Here is an 11,261-nt window from a genome sequence, read left to right as displayed (position 1 = left end):
TGAGATATGATTTCAGAAAATAAATCGCCTGCAAAAATGTGTTTCCTCATCTTTTGAGTTCCCTTATCAATTTAAAAAATACTAAAATTGACATATGTCTACATGTATTATGTTGGCTTTAGTAATCTGTGGATATAGTGAGAATAAAGTAATTAAATATCCTTTAGATTTCCCACTTCACACTTGAAAAATGTGGAGAAACTAAAGAGAATGTAAATTTTTCCCAAGTAGATGGTATGCAGCAATGATTCCAGCTGCTTTATTTATACCCAAAATTGCCCACTCTTTAACTCAAAAATACTTTTACGTTTACATTTTATATTTACAACTTAGAAATCTAAGGATAAAATAAATTAAAATTGATCTTAAATCGTGTGTCTCTTCCCAAACATAATGAAGAACTTTCTTTTGAATAATTCCATCTACTGTAATACTGACAAAACAAGTACGAAATAAAAATTGAAAAAACTGTAAAATAAATAAACTCTATTAAAACAATTTCTTACTAATATAGAAAGGTTTAAATTTTATTATGATCTGATTTCATGTTTTAAAACGATGCCTCATAATTAGATGAAGTTTTGAGCTCGGGAGGAGCGACTTAATTCACGATCAAAACTTAACTAAAAGAATATCAATGGCAAATAGAAAAACAACTTCGATAACTCTATAAAGTTTTAATGACACTGTTCTTTTCTCCAGTAATCTTAATATAATTGAAAGTTTCAGCAGTCGATCGAATTAAACAATCAATTTCCCCTAATGAACAACCTTATAGAATAATAAGGTTAATGTCTCTACATGTATGTATCAAGTTTTTTTTTTACGCAGAATAGCAATTTGGATTGGCCTGATAATTATTTAAAGTTATTTTTTCTACCTTGTGTATGTAAATAATACTTTTAATCCATGATTAAATGTTCCATAAACCTTTCAGAAAATTCAAAAAGTTAATAGAGTGATCAAAAAACTCAACCTTGTACGACAAGGTATAAATGGGGGGAGGCCACAAACACACTATTCTTTGGCAAGATGGTCCAAAGCTCAAAAAGGCTCTTCACAATGATGTTATCACTGATCGATGATCCTACGCCCAGTTGTAAGGGTGAAAGCATCTAAAAACAAAAAAGAAAAAATTAAATTAGAAAATCTTATTAGTTAAAATAAAAAAATTTACATTTTGATTCTAGATAAGGGAAAAGGTTTAGAGATAAACAAAAAGGATGACTTCCAATTCAGATTGATGCAAATCTAATTCTTATTTTTCAATAATATAATGTATCATACTTGAGGACAAAATTATTTTTATCATTATTCTAATAATCAATTTTTATTAAAAGTAAGTTGCACTCAGCTTCCAGTTCCTTCAAGCCAATTTATTTATTTTTCTAGATAGAACAAACTGGAATAAATGCAATCTTCCACCGATTTTGTAAACTCTTTTTTTAAAATCCTTTCTTCCAACATTTTAAATATCACTATTTCCAATACACAACTTTTCCACTATAAGTTGTATTCGCTCATTTTTCACTTAGATAAAATTAAAAGAAAAATGTTCTATTCTTTCCTCTTAGTATGATAACAATAGTTTTGTCATTACTATAGTAGTTTTTAATATCTATACTAACCTCTTTACCAATCAAACCCAAAAATATACACACTTTTGAAATAAAATAAATTAATTTTAAAAAAGGTTTCTATTTAGACATTTTTTGTAAAGATTATATATTCTAATATAGTTAACTTTAATTTCAGAAACATATTCAAATGTTCTTCCATTTAACTTTTTTCAAAATTCCTTTTCACAATTATATTTTGCGTTATTGTAATTAATTATTTTTTAATTAAATGTAATTTACCATTCTTTCATAAATTACCTGAAACTTTATTACGATTTTAAGAGATCTTTATCTTTAAAAACAAAAAAGTAAATTCAGTTGAACAAGAACACGTTAAAAATTACTATTTAAATTCGTTTTTTTTGTGCACTCTTTTGTGAGAACGAGTCTTAATCTGAAATTTTAATATGTTTATTTTGGAATTATCTTCTTTTGCCATTTTGTCTTATAACCAAATTTATCATTAGCCTTATAGAAATAAATTAGTAAATTCTTCAACGAGACTAAATATGTAACTAAAAATTCGTCGATATTCAATTTTCTTAAAAGCTTTCTCTACGCAGTTGTGTAACAAATACTGTTATTTTTTTTTATTTTTTGTCTTCAGTCATTTGACTGGTTTAATACTGTTATATACCTTTCCTATTCTAACTTATTCGTTTGATTTTCTAAAATTTAATTTAGCTCCAGTTTTATATCTAACTTTTTAGAGTCTACTAAGAACTTTTTTCTATTCAGATTCTGTAGAAGAACATTCGTCACAGCATTATAAAATAAAGGATTAATAGATGGAAAACTGTTTATATTCCACATCGACATATAGAAATAAATAAGGTGTAATTAATTATAAACTAATCAAAACAAAACTATTCTAAATGCTTTAACTCTAAAGTATTTTAATACTAATTATTTAACTTTACTTTTCTCGTAAACTGAATTCTACTTTTTGATAGAAGTACGCGTAAATATTTATAATTTTGATTAATAAAAGACATTTTTTTTTAAAGGTGACGGTATCGTCTAAGTATCTCAGAACACTAAGGTCCCTGATACAGTATGACAAATTTATAAATGGTCAAATCTACCAGTTGATAAATTAAATTTTTAGTGAATAAGAATGATTAAAAAACAACAAAAAGTTAAAATTTTTTATATTCTACAAAAGGTAATTTCGCTTAGGAAAGTTTTTGAAATTTAAAGATCCTATTAGATTTCAGATGTGAACGAATATATATTAATATAATATATACATTAATATACGAATATAATAAATATTTAATGATAATGTCAAGGACACAAGACATTAATGTTTAAATATACGTATACAATTATTGATAGCTGCAACCAGTATTTGAAGGCAATATAATATATAATAATTTCCAAGAATGTAATATATAATATATATAATTTCCAAGAATAAACTATCAGAATGATCATATCAGGGTATGCGGTTATGTGTATTTGTGTGATAGTAATTTAATATTTAGTAAAAGGTCATATTTTATATTCTCATCATATTGTCAAGCAACTGGAGTAGGTATTGATGTTATTTTAGTGAAATAAGGAAAAATTGTTCCAGTTAATTTAAAAACGTCATTAATTTAGAAAAAATGTTAAAAATAAATATATTTGTAGCAAATCAAATACCTTTTTCCTATAAAAGTTTCGAGTTAATCATACAATTTTATTACCGAAACTGTGGTCTATCATCAGTGTTTTTTAATAGTTTGTTTAATTTTACTAGACGGAATGATATCTCTGTAGAATATTTGTATTTAAAAAAGGACCTATAGAAAAATCATCGAAATATATAAATCCATATACAGCATTAAATTATTTTAGTAACGATGAAACCTATCGTTTTAAAACTTAGTAGAAGCTTCTTCTCTATTTGAGTATCGGGCAGTAACATTTATCTTAGGGAAAAGAATGAAGCCAGGATCAGTAGTGGCCAGATTTCGACTGTACTAAGCATAAAATAGGTATACGGATTTTAGTTATTTCTGTGCTTGAATAAAGAAAAAAATTCTTTCACGAACGCTTTTGCAGTGTTTTGTTTTTGAGGTGTTTCTTTCTGTAACTAATGGATCCATGACTGATTTTAACTAATGGTAAATTAACAAACATAAATCAGATCTTATTAAAAAACAATAACAGAAATATCCAGTTTAGGAATATTGAGTAAAAGAGATTTATTAAATATTTTTCGTTCTTTTATAGAAACACTACATGAAGTTATCATTGCCATTAACAATAGTTTCCCATATGTAGTTTAGAGAAGTGAGTCAGGAAATCCCTACTCTTGAACTATCACTTCATACTGGATATTGAATGACAATTTCGATAATAATGTAAAAATTGATAGCAGTTTATTGGCTTTTGGAGAAAAATGGTAATAGAGTTTTTGAAATAAACTCTTTAATAAATAAGTTAGTTAAGCTTGTAAAATATTGGTTGATTCGTTGTTGAGTTACACTCAATTTAATGTCGAAAAGATTTGACCGAGACAAGGTGGAAGAGTAGTTCGTTATGATGCTACAATGTGGAACGTTGACAATTCTTTATCTGATTTATAAAACAATAAATTAAGGAAAAAATTTTTTAAATTCAAATTTTAATTAATCAATAAGGATAAAATTAAATCTTAGAACACTGAAAATGATTAAAATCGTGTATAAAATCGAGTCTATTCGATATCATGCACGAATACACCCGATTATATTATTTTCAATAATAATGTTATTTTTTGAAATTAGATACATCCATCTTCAGACTGAAATGGAATAATATATAGTTTCGTAAATTTGAAAACTTTTTATCTGTCTACGGATTAATCATAGGTATACGGATTTTAGTTATTTCTGTGCTTGAATAAAGAAAAAAATTCTTTCACGAACGCTTTTGCAGTGTTTTGTTTTTGAGGTGTTTCTTTCTGTAACTAATGGATCCATGACTGATTTTAACTAATGGTAAATTAACAAACATAAATCAGATCTTATTAAAAAACAATAACAGAAATATCCAGTTTAGGAATATTGAGTAAAAGAGATTTATTAAATATTTTTCGTTCTTTTATAGAAACACTACATGAAGTTATCATTGCCATTAACAATAGTTTCCCATATGTAGTTTAGAGAAGTGAGTCAGGAAATCCCTACTCTTGAACTATCACTTCATACTGGATATTGAATGACAATTTCGATAATAATGTAAAAATTGATAGCAGTTTATTGGCTTTTGGAGAAAAATGGTAATAGAGTTTTTGAAATAAACTCTTTAATAAATAAGTTAGTTAAGCTTGTAAAATATTGGTTGATTCGTTGTTGAGTTACACTCAATTTAATGTCGAAAAGATTTGACCGAGACAAGGTGGAAGAGTAGTTCGTTATGATGCTACAATGTGGAACGTTGACAATTCTTTATCTGATTTATAAAACAATAAATTAAGGAAAAAATTTTTTAAATTCAAATTTTAATTAATCAATAAGGATAAAATTAAATCTTAGAACACTGAAAATGATTAAAATCGTGTATAAAATCGAGTCTATTCGATATCATGCACGAATACACCCGATTATATTATTTTCAATAATAATGTTATTTTTTGAAATTAGATACATCCATCTTCAGACTGAAATGGAATAATATATAGTTTCGTAAATTTGAAAACTTTTTATCTGTCTACGGATTAATCATAATTTACCATTATAATAGTCTACTTAATTATCAGTTAATTAACATGTTATTCTTAAATAACGTGTTTTAAAACAACAGCTGATAATTGTTTATACAACTAAATTAATTAATTAGTAAGTTTAATATAAACTTCCTGATAATTTGCTAAATTAAAAGAAAAAAAACATTACATTATTAAAAGTATTTTTTTTTTTGCTTTTTCCATTTGATTTTAATTATGTTTCAATTTATTATTACAACTGCTAAACTGGGCTTTAAAATTAGGCAAGTGCTTCATTAAGAGAAAGGCAGTAATAAAATAACAATAGTGATAAATGAGTATATTAATAATTGTTACTTAATGAATCCTCTCATTAAGTGGGTGATTAAACCTGCCGTTAAAAACAGGTGTTCTGCTATTCTGTACAGTTCAGTTTATTCAGATTAATTAAAACTAATAATATATTTAGCTGGATTTTAGGTATATTAAAAAGTTTATTAAAATGATGTTATATTATTTTGATGAAGTTAACGTCTATAGAGGATTAAGACTGAACATTCCATGACAAGTAGTTAAATTAGGATTTTATTTTCAGCTACAATAATCCGTTATTTTTATTTCACTGTGCGAAGTATTGTGATGGTAATTAATTTCCGTTGTCAGATTTCAATGGAAATATTCATTTTTAGCATCCCTGAATTCATTTTGACCAGTTTTGGCGTGACATCTCTACGTACGTATGTACGAACGAACGTATGTACGTATGTATCTCGCATAACTCAAAAACTATAAGCCGTATTATGTTGAAATTTTGGGCCGTTGTAACATCTAGTTGTGCACCTCCCCTTTTGATTTCAATCGACTGGACCAAAAGTGTTCAAAAAATGGGATTTTGGAGTTTTTCTTAACTGCAGTAATTAGCCCTCATTGAAAGATTTTCAACGATATATAATAAGTGGTACTTATTTTCATTGGTTCCAGATGTATAGGCAAATAAAACTTTAATTAATAAAATATTTTGAACTTCAAAGGTAATTCAGTAGTAATAAAAAAATGTTAATATGAAAAACAATAATATGAAAAAATCAGAAGTTATTAGTGAAATAAAATTTCATGTACTTTTATTTAATATTTTGATTACCAATTACGCAATGCAAGATAAAATAAATTATTTCCACGGGAGTAAATTCAAGTCACTATTGCACAAGGACTAGTATCATTTCCTTGTTACAAACAAACAGTACATGTTACTTAAAAAAGCCTGAAGGTTGAATATTTATTATTGGTTTGCATAAAATTCAAGAAATATTTTACAATTTAAAAAGTCTGCTGTAGGAATGTAGGGTAAATATCCCTAAATAGTTGCATGTGTTTAATCTGAATACTTAGACTGGGTATGCTGGTGTAGATAGAAAAAAAAATATTTTGAAAACTTTGACTCCCGTTGTGTTCCGCAAAAAATTTTATTTTATTTTTCTATTACTTTTGTTAACTTGTTATTTTATTTTTATTTTAATACTATTATATCTTTCATAATGAAATTAATCTTATTTTTCCATTTACTAATACTAGTATACAAATTAAATTTTTGATATAAAAATTTTATCACTTAATTCAATAGATAAATGAATAAACATCCTATCATATTAAGTTTTTTTTCCTTTAAATTAGATAACTAAACTGCATGATTATTCTTGTCCAGCATAATATAATGGCTACATAAGAAAAATACGTCGGTATTATCTACAATCACACGATAAGATTGGGGAGGAGGTGAAATCGAATTTTCTTTATGTTTTATGTTTTTCTTTACGGGAAGTACGTAAATACCATTCACTTAAAATGTGATTTCCTTTATATATATATATATATATATATATATATATATATATATATATATATGTATACCTACGAATAAAAGTTGTGACTGAAAGACTTCCAAAACTACTAGATACCCGTAAATTTCATTGAAATTTATTAATGCTGTCGTAGTTTATCTGAAATTGTGCATGTATAAATTTGATGAAGATTGGTCGAGTCGTACTAGTGTTACGCTCAACTTAAGGTTGACAACAGGCAATATAACCTTGAAATTATGTTGACTGTGTAGTGATGTTTTTTCATACGCGCTTATGCAGCGAGTCACAATGATGAGCGAGTATAAACTTGTGCGGTTTTCTTGCGCAAGAATTCTTTTCAAACTTTAACTTCTTACATTTATCATTTATTTTATTGTTCAATAAATTTGTAATGTTTAATATTTCATATCATTAACATACTTTATTTTTTTAATTAAAAACTTTTATCTCTAATTCAATCACATTTATCAGTGTAAGTGTGTGTGAAATTTAATTATAATAATTTAATTATTAATATAACAAATTCCATACTATTACAATGTATACTCAATTTTTTCTCAAAATGCCTATCTGAGACTTCTGCATTTGAAACTTCATTTATTAACTTGAGAAACTTTGTTTTAATATTTTCCAGACTTAAAAAGTTAAGTGTTTGTGTGAAGCATATATAACTGAAGAATTTTTGCAGTTATCTAATGAACAAAAGTAACTTGGATCAAAATAAAGCTTGGTCTTTATTAGGTTGATCCACCTGCATTAACTGTATATTTTGTAGTCAAATTGTATAAAATTCAAAGATGGAAGTAAGATGTTCAGTTTCAAAATGACAGGTGTTGGACCAATCAGCTGTTAGAACATCAACCGTTAACAGTTATACTTAATAATTCTCTAAGTAGTACTCTTTATACACATTAATTTGTAGTAATTAATTTTTTCCTGTAAATTAATTGTACATATGTGATTAGAAAATAAGAAAAGCTCGAAAGAAGATATTAAAAAACACAAAATGAAAAGAACAGGAACATCATCAGTCAGTGATTTTTACCACAGGAAACAAAACTTACGATGTTGCAAATGTAGTAAGATTACTTTTGGCACCAGTTAAACTTTCCACAATGAACAACAATCGATCGACATATCCATTCTGAACTTCATTCTAATTTCCTTTTTATTATCTCCACTTCATTCTGAACTCATTTTGTTAAATGCTGAACCCTAATTATTCTTCACAGAATTATTGACATTATTATGTTAAGATTTGATTTTTTTTTTAATTTATATTTAAATGATCAGTGAAAAGTATAAAAAGAAATGATTATTTTTGAAGTAGTGCTATGCAAAATGTCTTTATAATCTTTTTCAAAAACACTATTTTCTGTTCTATCAGAAGACTGTGATTCGTTACTATTTTAATATAAAATCTTTTGTCCACCTTTAACTATTTTCTTTTCATTATTAGTTTCTAAATTATGAGATTGTTATTGAGAAACAGTTTCCATAAACACATGGTATGTTGAAAATTATATTTTTCTACCAAAAAAGTTTTTTATCATATAGAAATTAACCACAGGAAATTTTTTAACAATGCAAAATATCTACAATCTGTTTTTAGAAAATTGAAGATGTGATAATTTTCATATTTTGAAAACATGTATATAGTATACCCTCTAGTTTATGTACCAAAAAGTAGTTTTTAGTAGCTTTTGAAATAAGTCCATAGGGATTAATCATTTCAACCATCTGCAACTTTCATTAATAAGGTTTGTAGCTTTTGGATGTTAATGGTTCTCTTGTTGCCTTTCATATGCTGTGCTGAATTGTTAATTTCTTCAGTCATTGTAAGTGTTTGTATTTCTATGTATTAGAGTATCAAGCATGTTTGTGGTTATTTAAAATATGTTTGACTGGACATTTTTAACTATTTATTCTCTAACACGACATATTCCAGAATTCTATCCATATTTGCAAATGGTTTTAAGGATTATTTTGTTTAATAATAAGACATTATATACTTCATGATATCCTTTACTTTTTTTAATTTTTTATTAAATTGTTTGATACTTGTGATTCAATTTCATTTGCTGATTCCTTACATGTGTCTTCCATATATAAGTCATCGGGCTCAGTGTATACTAAGATATTTTGCTTGGTCAGATTGTGAATTTGTGTGTTATTTGTATTTTCTGGGTGGTATTTTTGTTTCTGAAAGTGAAAGTTACATTTAAATATTTTCACTCATTTGATTTCATTAATCATGATTTATCCTGCTGATCTTGTATGATGTGTGAATGTTGTACGTATAGTTGTACAATGTATTTTTTGTTGTCCTTAAATGGCTGCACCACCAATGATAGTTACTACTATCATGTTAGTGTTGGAAAGTCAGATGGGTAAATAAAAAGAAGAAATGGAGTTTAAAAAGCCTTCCTGAAACGTTAATTTATTTTAAACATGACTGGATTTTTTTTAACCTCAATGTGAAGTAGTTGAATTCAAGATAAAATTTAATGGTAGAAGAATTCTGATGGGGGAAGTGATGCTTAATTTTGAAAAGGAGACCCGTTTTCTATATTTTATTAAGTGCTTGACTGCTATAAAAAGCAATGATGAAGAATATAACTTTTCCTCAAGTGAATTTTGCTCAACTCTATGAATTTTTTCTATTAAACTACGACCTGGTCTAAATCCAAACTTAGAGATAATATTTGTCATTTACTACTGACCTCTATCATTTCAACAATAGTGTTTCTATTACTGTGGAAAGAACAGATAACAAACTTGACTTCCACAAAGAGATTTCATGAGATTGTTTGTGAATAATTGTAAATTAGGCTACTTCTAATTATAGGGAAACCATTTTAATCTCAATTGCAGAGATTTGATTGTAAGCTACTTTATCAATTTTTCTGTATTAAAATTGTAACTAAGTACTTCATGTAATTCATAACATTTCTACAAATTTTTCTAATTCAAAAATTTTAAAGAATTACGGAAGAAAAAAGGAGAAATAAAGCAGTCAGTTCTATTTGAGTACATTTGAATAGAAATGATGTAAATGTATTTGAAAATTGTAAACTTTCTCGTGGCCACATTTACCTTCTTGGGATATTCAAAAGAGGGATCAAATGGTTTAGATACTTAATATTCTTCTAGAGCTTACACAGAAAATAATCATTGTTGTCATGCAGAGAAAAGAGTTCTAAACATTGCAATTGGGATTAGTAAACTTAAAAATATTTAACTTTTAATCAGTACTGTTTATTTTCTACACTTTTAAATTATATGTATTAATTATGTAGCTATATGTAATGTATTTATTTATTTATTAAGTCATTTTAAACAGTAATTTTACAGTCAATTTTTAATTAACTTTCATTTTTAATTAATTAAAAAAAAATAATTAATGATGTTAAATAATTTTATTATAAAGCTTAATATTTCATTAATACTTGTATTAAATTCTACCCTGTTTATAAATTTTTCTTTTTTTTTTTTAAAAGTATCATCATTAAAAAAACTTTTCCATGATAAGTCGTATAACTGTAATGGTTGTAGATGACCTGAGATGAATCACAAGTTGCACCTAAAATTAGTTAAATTGTGTGAATTACAAACATCTCATTCTAGGCTTACTAGGAAAATTGAGAAATGATGTGCCCTTACCTTCATCAACGAGCCAAATGTAAGTATAAATTAGAACCCTGGCTTTGATGTAATCGCAAAGAAAATGCTATTTATGCTACTTTCCAAAGCCATCATATATATCTCACCTACTTAATGGCATCCTTCAGACAACAGACTTCTCAACGGAGTGGAAAGCTTTGCAAATAGCCGTGGTCCTGAAACCAGGAAAACCAGTACACAATGTGGTTTCATTCAGGCCAATAAGCCTGTTAACCAGATTAATCAAAGATGTTTGAAAGATTGTTTCTTTGAAGGATATTGGTTATTTCAGTGCACGAGTGTATAATTCCTAACCATAAATTCATTTCCATTGTGTGTACTGCACTATCAAGCAAGCATAGGTTCTTAAATGTAATCAGTGGAAGCCTTGAAGAGAAAAAATATTGTTTGGCAGCCTTCTTAGACATATAACAGGCCTTTGAC

This window comes from Lycorma delicatula, chromosome 2 (genome assembly GCF_047948215.1).
Source record: "Lycorma delicatula isolate Av1 chromosome 2, ASM4794821v1, whole genome shotgun sequence".
Classification (NCBI taxonomy): Eukaryota; Metazoa; Arthropoda; class Insecta; order Hemiptera; family Fulgoridae; genus Lycorma; species Lycorma delicatula.
The sequence above is the reverse complement of the archived record's forward strand: the minus strand, read 5'-3'. Positions refer to the sequence as shown.